At 49.9% G+C, this 12,938-nt stretch overlaps 1 protein-coding gene across 4 annotated transcripts in view; it reads left to right on the top strand.

Annotated features, from left to right (window-relative positions):
- Positions 1 to 12,938, top strand: part of LOC105280652 — a 379,732-nt gene that overhangs the window by 52,754 nt on the left and 314,040 nt on the right. For 3 of the 4 annotated variants that reach the window (XM_026969067.1, XM_026969068.1, XM_026969069.1), the window contains exon 1: positions 5,014 to 5,071. The exons of the other annotated variant lie outside the window; for it this stretch is intronic. The gene's annotated coding sequence lies outside the window, so the exon portion shown is untranslated. Of the gene's footprint in view, positions 1 to 5,013; positions 5,072 to 12,938 lie in introns of those variants that run through there. 4 annotated transcript variants of the gene reach the window in all.

Genomic DNA, 12,938 nt, shown 5'->3' on the forward strand with positions numbered 1-12,938 from the left:
AATAATCCTCGGGCGCGATGTCGAGATACGTACACGGTCGGTCGGAGCGTGTAAAGGCAGAGGCTTAAAGCGTTAGCTCGAGTAGTTAGCCGCTCGCGCGCGGCTGCTAAGTTTCCCGAAAGCGTTACGGTCCCGGCGGAGTCGAGAAGTCGTGCCCGAATTGCCGCAGCTAAGTCCGTTGCGGCGAACGGGCAGCAGACGGTGATCCATGCCGCTCGCGGTATCATCTGAACGCGGATGACGGCGAAGGTGGCGGCAGATATCCCAGTAACAGAGACAAACTGTGTGTTTGCCCCTTCATTACCCCCGGGTAAACAGCAGCTGGTTTTAATTACGGCTGCCGCGCGGCTGCGTCTCCTCCGCGCTTATTTGCTCGCACGCTCGTCGTATACGACCGAGGTATCCAACTTTCTTGCCTGGGTTCCGGGTTAAACAGGGGGTCTTCGCCGGCGACTTCGTCCGTTTATTCCGATGCTGCTCCCTCTGTTCTCGAGAGCGCGTATTCGCGTTCCGCAATCGAGCCGCAATCGCAAACGCGCGGATCGCTGTGCACGTTGATGACGAGGCGTCTCCATCGTCGTCCGTTGTAAAATCGGATTCCGCCTGGAAACGTCCAATCTCGGATTTCGCGTGCGCGCGTACGGCTGGAAATGGAAACGTAACAACGGACGTATGATGTAACGATGTATAATCGAATTTTTTCCCCGCGGGAACAGCGCGATGCGTTCGCGACGTTTTTGTGTTTTCAGATTCGAAGTGTTTCTTTCGCGATCATATTATAATAGATGATTTTGGACCATCACGTATGATATCGAGACCCTTTCGTCCCTAACATTAGCTACAGTCATCATCATCCTTGAGAAATGGCCTATAAACTAAATGAAAGTTTAACTAAATATTGTTCTCGTGTAAATATTTTGCTTGCATAAGCCTGGAAAGTTATATCTTTAACATAACGAGTCGAAACAGCGTAAGAGCAAGTAAAGAGCATTACCGTAATCTCGATAATAGTTATTCGACCGGCGCCGCCATAGCGAAAGGATTAAATGAATCTTGTGCGATTTCAGAATTAAGCTGGACCGTCCACGAGCGCTTAGAAACCGGTCACGGATCCAAATCTTCCTTCTCGTGGATTCGAGATTCGGATCTGGAAGGTAAATGAGCCGGTGTGCGCGGACGAATTATTGCGCTCGGACGTGCAGTTCTCCTTCAGTGACTGAATTAATGCACTCGGTTGTGTGCATCGGGTGTATCCAGTCGCTCCGACGTGGAGCGGCCGTGCTCGTCGTAACGGATCGTTTCGATCGTTTTGTAAAGCTCGTCGTTATCGCGCAGCGGATCCAGGGCGCAACCTGACGACGGAAATGAATCTCGCGAGACAACGCTTAAAGCGCGATCGGCCTCCTCGTCCATAAACATTAGATAGCGGAAGTACAGGAAGGGAATCAGGAAGGCCGTTGCGGAGAGAGCGGGGAGATAAAGGGAGGATCGTGCAAGGGATTGTGAAGGGACGAGTGGGCGCGCAATACCGACGCAGGGTGGAATTCCGGCGACCTTATCGCGTAACCTTTCTTCCTGCTTCCTCTTGAGAAGATCGGAAGCCGATCGGAAGCGCGGCAAGAGGAGGAGGCACCAAGGGGCGGAGGAAGAAGACCGAAAGGTTGTACGAAACGATGCTATCGCGAGGTCGCGGAAATCCGCTTTAATCCGCGAATCGTCGGTCGGGATCCGATGGATCGCGCGAAGTTGACTCGAATCGAGGAGGGTAGACGAGTGGATCGCGCGAGCACAAATTTGCCGCAAGGCAAATGAGTCGTGGAAGAAATACTTTATCCGTACGACCTCGTTTCTGTACGACCCTTCCGTCCCCCTTGTCCTGCGGCGATCGGAAACTCGTCGAAAGCGAACGCGAGCGGACGATAAGGGATTCGCTTAAGGGCGGCGAAGTATTGTAACGGGAAGCTGGCTTATATACTTGTGATTTGTTGGAACGTGATATATCAATGTTTATTATTATCAGTGTCCCTTTGGGAACGTATTAACTGGCTACGCACGTTGGATATTAATTCGTGCTTGTACGGTCTGTGCAATTATTTCGCGGGCTAAAAGCAGGAATTTTTCCGACGATCCGAAATCTAAAAGGTATGCATCAACATTTTTTAATGAATGAGCGAATACCTTCATACTCGCATATTTGATCGCAGCGATCCAATTTCATTACCCGTGCACGCTCTATTAATTCGTAGCTAGTGACGGGAGAATCAAATCGTGGTAGTTGTTAACGAGGTCTTTTATTAATCGCTTGTACTCACAAATGGATGGTGCGCTCTCGACGTTTTAATCCGAACTTTAATTACCGCGGTGTATTTGTGCACCTGGATATTAAAAGCATTAGTGCAGCTTTATTTGTCTCTTTGAAACATTTCTCTCGTGCAAAAACAAAGAAAGACATAGACACGCACGATCGATTGTAAAATCGCTCCTCTCTGACACGCGTTTGTGCAGGTTCTGCACGACACACCGTGGCCCTGCAATTTTTAAATTATTCGCGCGCATCAGTCGGAATCCGTACATATTATTGTCATGTAGCGCGAGTGCTATAGCCAATTTAGAACGGTTCTGCCTTTACGGTAGATATAAGTGACCTTTTTAACCGCGGTCCGTTACGCATAATTTACGTTCATTATCTTTAATGGGCGGGCTATTAGGAGAGGCGCGAGTAATAGTATGGCAATACCACTAATGCTTCCGCCCTCCCGCTCTCTGTCTTTTTCTCTCTTCCTCTCTTTCTTTCTCGCCCTATCCCTTTCCACTTCTTTCTTCGTCCACCATTTTTCTACCGGCACGCTTAAACGTCTACTCAATGCAAATAATGGCCGCCAGCGGAAGAATATTGTTTCTTGCGCGGAAGAAAGTAATGACCATGAAGCGCGGAGGTACGAGAGCCGGATGTATCTGGAATTATATCGGGAATTGCACGTCAAGCGTTTTCCAGGAGAGAGACTTATCGCTTCATCTATAGTTCTCGTCCGAAGGGCAGCGGGGGATAGTACGTTTCACTGGACGTTTCACGTTTGTTTGATCGTGGGATTCCTCGGCGAATCTGGAAATTTTTCTCCCTTCTTTCATCTTTTTTGTTTTAATAAAATAAATTTAATCGAACGTCAGTTTCGCTTTAGGTTTCAATTTTTCGAACCCGTCCCGCTTTGAATCATATTTTTAATTAATATTCTATCAGTCACGTTGCCTGAACGGGATATTAAACCCGGACTTGATAATTAATGCATTTACTTAAAAATTGAGAGGTAATGATCGATCGTGACCGCGCGCCAATGAAAATTTACAAGGTTTCTGCCATTACGCGAGGCTATCCTTAAAGACGCGTCGCGACGCACACGGTGGACACCCCCGGCAGCGTTAGGGGCGTAAATACCTCCGAATGTCCCTCGGGCTGTCACTTAGCGTCCTAAAGAAATAACATTTCCTTCCCGTGCGTCAAGCGCGCGCGCGCTTACTCGCGCCGCGCTATTGTCGTCGTCCTCGTCACCGTCGACGTCTTTCCCAGAGACGACGGCGGGGTAACACCGCGGATTCCCTTCCTGTCGCATTTTTATTTCGCCACGAGGCCAGCCTCGAGTCCGTGGAGCGGGGTGGATAGGAAGGAGGGAAGGGGAGAGCGGAATCTACCCTCGCTAGGCATTGCACAAGTGTCAACCTGAATAATACATGTCTGTTGCAGCGAGTATACGGCCTGACACGGGCTGTTCCCCATACATGCGTACGTATATATGTGTTACGTGCACGTGTGTATGCGTGTGCATATTCCGCGCGCGGAATCATGCCTGCACGCGGGTGCGCGCATATACATATGTAACAATACGACCTGCATGGACGTATTTCTTTCCCTTCGCCCTCTCCTTCCACCGATTCCGCGGCTGTGCCTGTTCTCTCTCTTTCTCTCTCGCTCTTTCTCGATTCCGCTTTTTTCGTCTCTCTCTCCCGTCGCTATTCGTCGCACAGTTACACTCGCTAGGTCCTTTGACAAGCGAGTTTACGTTATCGCGCAAATCGCAACGTCAGCATCTACATATGTAGATGCGTGCAGACGGCAGGACGTGTCACGACGACGACGACGACGACGACGACGACGACGACGACGACGACGAAGATCTCGCATCCCGCCGCGAGTTGACACCTGGCGTATGCAGGCTTACGGGAATACACCGTCTTCCACCCTCCGGGATAAGCTAAGAAACGAGGACGAACGTAGCTGACCTTGTCGAAGGCTGCGCCCGTAAATCGCAAACCCGAGCAAACACGTCCTGAGATTTTTGCAATCGCGTCACGCGCATCCTGCAGAGACCTGATAATTGAGTCTGCCAGGTCACGGATGTTAGTGGACGTCAGCGATCAAGTTTGCCAGATATTGCGTTCGTCAATGATCATCGACAGTGCTTGATAGTCGAGTTTACTATTATGCTCGCTAACGATCACCGAATTGTTTATTATAACAACGTTGAATATGCGTCGACTCATATTTGCGTATTACGAGTATTACACGTGGGACCATTATTGCATCCCCCTGCGAGATCTTGAATCACTCGCTTTCTCCTGGCCATGTTACATTGATGCCGTGGACTCTTGAAAGCTCGTTTAACCGTCGCCGGCTGCGATCCGTGAAACATTACGAGAAACGTTATGCTGAAACGCGGAAGAGAATGAGGCGCGAGAAATATTTAGATCGCGCCGGTAATATCCGCTCTTACGTATCAATTCGTGGATTTGCTCGCCCGAGTAATTTCCTTTTCTCGAGTTACGGCGCGGAGCGCCATATCGCGAGCGGGAGTTTCTTCCTTGCGAGTCTTCATTCGGCCTCGTTTCACCACGTGCGCGCACAGTCCAAGAGGGCGAACTGTACTCCACTCCCACGGCAGTCCACTCGACTCCATCGTCGCCGTTTCTATTTCCGACGATCCGACTAACGTTCGCCGTGTGCGCGTCTGTGTGTTGCAGGGATTACGTTCGACGCGAATTGGATGCAGTGACGACGTCATCGGGAGTTAGCCCCACGGTGAGTAAAGTTATGCACGATTCCGGCTGCGATTGGATTCACACCGCTCGCCAGATTCCGCCAGTTCGAAGAGTACGAGCTCGTCTCGATTCAACTCGTTTGAATCCCCGTAGCAGAAAAACTTTCGGTACACCTTGGATCGCGTTTTCCCCCGGTAGCATTAAGAGTACGGCACAAACTACCAATTTGCGAAGTAAGACAAGATTTTCGGCTGTGCGATGTTGAGGGATTTCGGGTATTTTTATTTGTTATAATCTTGACGATATTGTTAAAAGTTTAACTTTCTTCAACGATATCTTTGGATAATATTGAAATAATGTAGATTTGTTTTCTGAGAAAGGCGCACACTTGCATGTGCAATGGTTTCTTCAAATATTAAACAAAGATCCAAAAATCTATGATGACACGTGTCTAACGAACAGAGTTCTCACCTAAGCGTTGGTATGGCTACGAGATGATGCCATCGATATACCGTGCGTTTAGAAGAGTGTCAGGGGTATAGAAGGACCCCTCGCTTGTGGCTGCCGCCCTCGCGGTAAGTAAAATATGCCGTAACAGGGTTAGCCGGGCTATGAATAAATTTAGAACGGTGACCGAGATTATAGGGTGGGGAGAGAAAGAGAGAGGGGAAGAGGGAGAAGTCCGGGAAAGCGGAGTAATATATGTGAGAGAGGAAAGGCGGGAGAAGGCAGGAGGAGACATTTTCAACCTGCGAATTTGCTCCTCCTCTCCTCGCTCGCGACGACGACGTTATCATGCAACCCTCTGTTAACGCGGGGCTTCAAACCGCGCGCATACACCCCCGTAAATGTAAGCCCCATGCACGAGGCATCTGCAAGCTCGCGGCGAGAAAGCCCCTCGACAAAAAACTCCGATGGGGGATAAAAGGAGATGGGGATAAAGCGAAAGAGAGACAAGCGAAAGGGAAAAAAACGCTGGAGGAAGAGCGACAGAGGGTGGGAAGAGACGGAGATGGTCACGCTCGAAAACATTTACAGCGAATCGGATTAACGCGGGTATTTAATCCCGCTCGCGGCTTTCTCGCCGACGGAATAAAAAGGGGACAGGTAAAAAGGGACGCGAAAAAAGATTGCGTGAATGCGCGCGCGCGGGTACGCACGTAGAACAAAATCGTCGGCATAAAGGGTTTGCCCAGCACAGAGCAAAGAGCGAGAGAGAAAGAGAAAAAGAGAGAGGAAGGTTGGATGGGGATGCAGTCTTCGGTGAAATCTCTTTAATGGGAACAGCTTCCGCGCGTCGAGCGAGGCTGTCGCCTCCCGCGAGTTTTCGTCGAATATCGGGATTTCTGACTGATAGCACGAGCGACAACGTGGAACCGCGGAAAACGTCTATGCTTTGATTTGATTTGCACGTCGAAGGAGTCTCAAGGGACTGATTTTTAATTACGTTAAAAAGACGCTCTCTATGTCTTTTTCATATTTTTCTCTCCCTCTGTCTCTGTCTCTCATCTCTCTTGAGAGATTAATCCAATCATGATCATCCAGATACGTAACACTGAAAGTACACACTGCGACAAAAAATACGTCTGATTTTAACGGGAATCGCAAATCGCGCAGGCAATACACATACGTGAATTTTTAGCACAATTAGTCTCCGACTAATTATTCTTTTATATCTTTTTTTTACCAGCGTGGAAGATAAATTAAGAGACGCGCGTCGAAATTGGGTGGCGCGCATTAGCCGGCATAGCGGTATGGGAAATTAAAATAACTCGCACTCTCCCGATGCCGAACACGCCGAGCGCGTGGATTCGCGACGCTCGAGTGCGGCTTGGAACATCGGTTTTAACGCGGCCGACGTGACGCGCCTGGATATTATGGGCGCGTGCATTTTCTGGCCAATCATTTGTATGCAATTACGAGAGCGGAAGAGATGCGTATCGAACGCGTATCGTTGCGGTCGGTCTGGTACGCAAGACAGTAATTTGCAATTAGCCGGGCACGACAAAGTGCGCCGTCTAACTTTCCCGTTGCATGCGTTGCGGCGTGCGCTCCACTCTCATGCTCGTACGTGAAGGCGACGCATGCCGTTCCGTTGACGCTCTGCGTTGGAAACTAATATAATATCCGAGTAGAGTATAATTAGTTTTAGCTGTGGCTGAACGATATTTTCTCTGCTCGCTATGTTATCAACTGTTCTTGTGCGTTTTTGTATTCGTTCGCAGTGAGGACTGCATCTAAATGTCATTGTATTTGTATGGAAATCGGTTTAGATATTGCTGCGAACGTAACTGAATCCTTATCTTTCCATTTCTTTACAACAAAATTAGACTGGACATATTTGGCAGTGAAAAATGTCTATTGGTAAATCGACTAATGGATTGGTTAACGTAAATTGATGTAACTCATGCGGCAACTTCGGGGAAATAAATTCTTGTTAAAGATAAATGTACATAAATACCGTAAACGTATAATACGTATGATTACGACTACGTTATATTATAGTATTATATTATATTATATTATAGTATTCAAATGACTCTTGCGACATGCTTTTGCATAATTGCTCTCGTTAAAGTCCTATGGCTACCCCAACGGCGACTTCGCGTTAATATTACTTGTACCCGTCGAGTGCATTTCGCGTAGCGCGCGGATCTACCAGTAACTCGCAGTAAATCTCGAAGGAACGACGTTTCGAGGCGGGTCGAGATCTCATTTAAGAAATTGCAATTTTCCTTACGTCGTCCGCACACACGTTTCGTCACCGTGCTCACCCGTTCGCTCGTTCGCGCTGCTCCGCACCGCCTGTCGATGTATTCCACGTGCGTTGTAACGACGTGCGCCGCCTTCGTGCTTTCATTTTACAGCCATACGGAACCGGGAGCGCGGGGGGTGCAACATTTCCTTCAGTTTCCATCAAATCGTATAGAACGAAGTCGAACGCTAGGCCGTCGCGGCGCGCGCTCGACGTGCGGATCGCGCGGGCGCACGTATCGCTTAGACATTCGCCCGCACTCGGCTAGCTGCTTCACGGCAGGCATTCGCAATTTCGCTTTTCTCTCACTTTCCACCTCGATCCTTCTCTCATTCCCCTGTTCCTTCCTTTCTCCTCTTCCCTTCGTTCTTTCTCACTCTCTCGCGCTTGCATTTCGCTCGTATTTCGCGCGCGGCACGGTGATGGAAAACGTAGCCTTTACGTCTTATCGGGAGCCAGCCGGCGGCACGGGTAATCGTGACGGCCCCGATTCCGTGCCGCGGACGATCTACTACGGGACCGAAGAAACTCGGTGAAAAATGAACCGGGTCAGATCGTGTACGGGGGGCCGGCCCGCTCGCGTGAAAGGGCGCCGTGCGATACGTGACCCTAGGCGAGCCTTCATAAATCCGGCTTCAATATCGGCGGGAACGTGCGCGGTCTCCACCCTCCTCCGCAATCCGACGCTCCCCATTCGCTCTCCTCTCGCCGCTCGTTCTCTGGTTTCGCTCTTTCGTATTCACGATTATTTCACCTGTAAGGTAGACAGTTAAACGCGCCTAACCTCGGCGTACTAGCCGATTTACGTGTTACGACGTCAGAAATGGAGAGATCCTGCCAATCTTGGTTCCTGTAGTGCCATATACGCGGCTATCGGGAGGACTCGGGGAAATTCGAAAGGCTTGAAAGAAGCTTGAGAGGAAATCGCGAGGCCAATTTTCGGTAATTTGAATTCGATAGTGATGTCGTTTAATTCTAAATAGTTCTCAATCCGTGGAAGAAATGAGAACGTTTTAATTTTGCAATAAATTCCACATATACATCCTTAATATCATTTAATATCAATCGCAGCCATTCCGCCAAATGTTCTTTGCTAAATTATTCCGGTATTTCAATCTACCAACTCCCGTCGAAGTTGATTAACGCGACTCTTTTTACCGTGGTTCACCTCCCGGTCGGTGGAGTCTCCTGGGTAGCGAAAGTAAAAGCTCTCTCTCTATTCTCTCCGATGGAAACGTCCAAACGTGATACCTACTTAATTACCGGGGCTTCTGTAAGCGAAACGAGGCGTGCGCTCGAAAAAGGGACGACGGATCAGCGAAAAGAGGCGGGAGAGAGAGGCGAGACGGTACCGATGTCGAGAGGAGCTCGCGGGAATGTCCATTGCTAACGGGCATTTGTATGTAAATGGCCTCATAGTTGCGAAAGTCTCGTCGAGGGCGGAGCGGAGAACCGGCAGAGTGAAGCTAACGAGACCGATCGTCTCGGCGGGAAAAATAAGAGACACCGTCGGCGCAAAAAGAGAACGCCGGGGCGAGGAAATAAAACGATCGCGTTTGAGTTTGGACTCGCGTCTGTCGTTAATGTTCCCTCCTTCCATCCCGTCCCCTTCAAGCGCAACCGTTTCCACGTTTCGGTATCTTTTCCTGCTTCGCGCGAGCAAACATTTCTTACGGGGGATGCGTCGCCCGACGAAGATCGAAACTTCGTTCGCCAATCGTCCTTTCGAGCAGTCCGCCGAACAGTTTTCGACGGACGCAACTAGTTGGAGGAGTCGAGGAGCCGAAGAGTAAATAAATAAGGCACGTCGCGTCTTCACGAGAGACAAGTTGCATCCTCGTAAATACGTTATTATATTTTTCGTTGTACGGTACGCTTCTCGAGTGTCCTTTCAAATCGACGCGGCAATGGGCTATATGCAAAAGTACTGCGCTACAAGATCGATAAACTGAAAACGTCGTAAATTATATCTCTTTTATTTATACACTTTTGCACAGCTTCTTAATAAATATTCCGGACAACGCACGCGGCATTTCGTTGAAGGACCGTATTCATCATCATTGCGTAATCTTCTCACGACGTGCGGGCGGGATTGTCATTGGCCTCATATTTACGATGATACGTCGGGCATCCGATAAAGAATTTCACGTGCGATTACGTTTCGAGAACGCGAGATATACGGATCTGGACCGAATCCACGTACGTGAATAAATCATCGGTGCGCGATCGAGCACACACATACACATATGCGCACACATGTCCGCGCGCGAGCGCGCGGATGAGATACACAAAATAACGCGAAGACTAAACACAAATTTATATACGGCGCCGTATATTTATTTAGGGCGGAATTTATATTTCTCCCCGGACAGGCGGTAAAACGAGATATATGAAACCGTCCCTAAAAGCTGGCATGCTCGGTTTACAGTCGAGCGCAGCGACAGCCAGCCAAAGGAGTACGTGCGTACGAGACGTGCGACGTGCGAGAGCGAACGCGGACTTGTCCGGCAAATATAATAGTTGGATAGAGCGTCTCCCCTCGCGGAGGACCATACATCATCCCCACGGGATTTATGCAACTGGCGTGCACGCACACGCGTGTGCCCGCGTCGGCTTAACTCAAGGTGGCGGCGTGTACGCGCGTGGCACCACCGATCACGGGCGTTCCGACGCCGAGCGTCGCGACGCGGCGCATCGCCGATGCTGCGAGTCGAGCGGACGGTATAGGATTACTCTCGACATGATACGAATGAGATGCGGGGACGACCGTCGACTTAAATCTCATCGATCAGACGCGGATACGCGCGTGCAGATGCGAGATGCGACGCGATAACGCGCGAGCAATGCTTTCCGCTCGGCGCGTTATTCTTAGCTCGCTGGCATCCGCGCGGATCCTCGCTTTTGTTCGCCGAGGTCGGAGCCGACGTGGAGATGAATCATCGATGCCGACAGATCGGCAAATACGCACCCTGTGAGCCAGTATAAGCCACCCGCTCCCTCCTCCCCTTTCCAACCCCTTGTAAGCTCGCGCGATGAACGCGCAGCGCGAATGGCCGACTGACGCGAATGCGTAATTGCATTTCTCGTGACGCGCGAATACATTTTAGCCGATTGCGTTGGATTATCTATTCCTGATGTGCTCACAGGGTCCTCTTGTAACGCGATGTTGGGTTAAATGGAATAATAGCCGCGTACACGTACGAGACGCGGGGGGTTGGAGGAAGAGAGAGAGAGAGAGAGAATCCATCCCCGGAGTTGTCTTTTAATATCGACACGCGCTCGAATGGAGGATTCACGCCATTGAACGCGTAATGAGTTGCCATTAACATCACTGCAGCGGCAACGGATCGGCCGGCTTGCAACTCGACTGATTGCCGCGTTGACGTCGTCGGCTTTATCCTACATACGCGCAATGCTGGATCTCAAAGCGGTATTAATACCGCTTTTCCGTCGCAATAATGTCGCCAACGATTTCAGTTGTCCGGCGAATTAGAAAGTTGCGCTGCTAATGATCGCGAAAACTTTTTTCATTCGAATATCTACGTGCAAGTTACATAGACTCGCGTGATTGCTACTCTATCGATCTCCCGATGCGTTTTATTGTCAATGTGAAATTACCTTTCTTTTTATATATTTATGCGTAATGTGCAAAGTGAGTGAGACGCGGAAATGTCGATTTACTTTGATAGATGCACGATTATTATTACGGCATCTCAGAGAAAAGCTTTGCACGCCGCACGAACGAAACGCAACGCGCGTGCAAAAGCGTTTCCATCGCGGACCAGGTGTGGATCATCATTTTCCGACGACAGATATCCAGATCAGGATATCCTCGCTGACCCTCGCCAGCGATTTGTCGTACATATTCCCGGCAGTTTTTCCGAGTTAGCCGCTGCGAATCGGTCGGGGCACGTAGCGATGGTCGAAGGGAATAAAGCGGAGTGGCGGAGATAAGGATACTATGGCGGAGAGGCACCATAGCGAAGGCGGAATGACAGTGCGATAAAGCCGTAGACAGCGAATCGGTCCCGTGTAGCCAATCATTGGCGGATCCTCCCATTCCCTGTTTAATCGTCTCGGCAACCTGGGTTCCGGCGGCCCGGTAATGAATACGCCCCGTAGTGCAGTTAGGTACATCTGCAACCGACCATCGAGACGTTCTCCGCGGGCGAGAAAGCCTCGGCGAGGTGCATACATGCGTTTCGCCAGAGCGAGCGAGCGATTGCCTCGAGATTCTATCAGCGACTAATAGTGCTACCGACTTCTGTGCCGCGGAAATTGTTAGAACCATCGATGGACTGTCAAGAATCATCTGCTTGAAAGATATTGCATTTGCCTTTCACATTGAATAAAATTTCCTAGATTACGAGATGAAAGTATTGTATCCCATTGTCCCACGTCAATGTAGGACAATTGATGTTTTATGAGCGTCCTTGCGTGTGCGATATTTGATCTGCGATGTGTATTAAAATCGCCCGTGTATGCATTATATTTAATGCATACGAGATACGGGAATTTCATAAGAATTCGCTCCTGCGACGGTTTTTCATTTGATCCGAGGCCACCGAGGCGGTCAGCTCTTTGTGCCACTCTGCGAAAGTAACATTGTTCGCAGTAACCGGGCCGCGTTCGCCAGAGAGAAATCGCAGATAGCGGAGTCGCAGTAATCAAGCTATATGTAGATCGGAACGCCACTAAGTTTGCTCAAAAGCGAGCACGCGAACCAGTCCTTAACCCAAGTTCAAGTATCGGTGAATTCCGATCGGTCCATCCTGGGATAGCAACCCCGATAGGGAGGACGAGGGCGGCTCGTTTGCTCGCTCGGAGTTCACTCTATGCACCTCGTTTAATGTTCGCCATGCGGCGCGTCGTTTTCCTATCTCTCACGGTATCCCATGCTCTACTAACGAGCTCTAGCATGCAATGTCGGTTTTAACGGCGAGGGTTGACGTTGGGGGTGGTGGATCGTGCGCGTATCACCAAGTAACGTGCACGCATCGCGGAACGCCTCGGGCGAGCTGGCATCAAGATGAGTAAAGCGGACGCGTCGCATCCTCGGCGCGCGTCGCGCGAGATTGCTCCGGGCATGATTTACGCCGAAACAAAGTGACGATTTCGCAGGTGGTTCGACGCCGGGATCCGACATAGCGTC

This window comes from Ooceraea biroi, chromosome 4 (genome assembly GCF_003672135.1).
Source record: "Ooceraea biroi isolate clonal line C1 chromosome 4, Obir_v5.4, whole genome shotgun sequence".
NCBI lineage: Eukaryota > Metazoa > Arthropoda > Insecta > Hymenoptera > Formicidae > Ooceraea > Ooceraea biroi.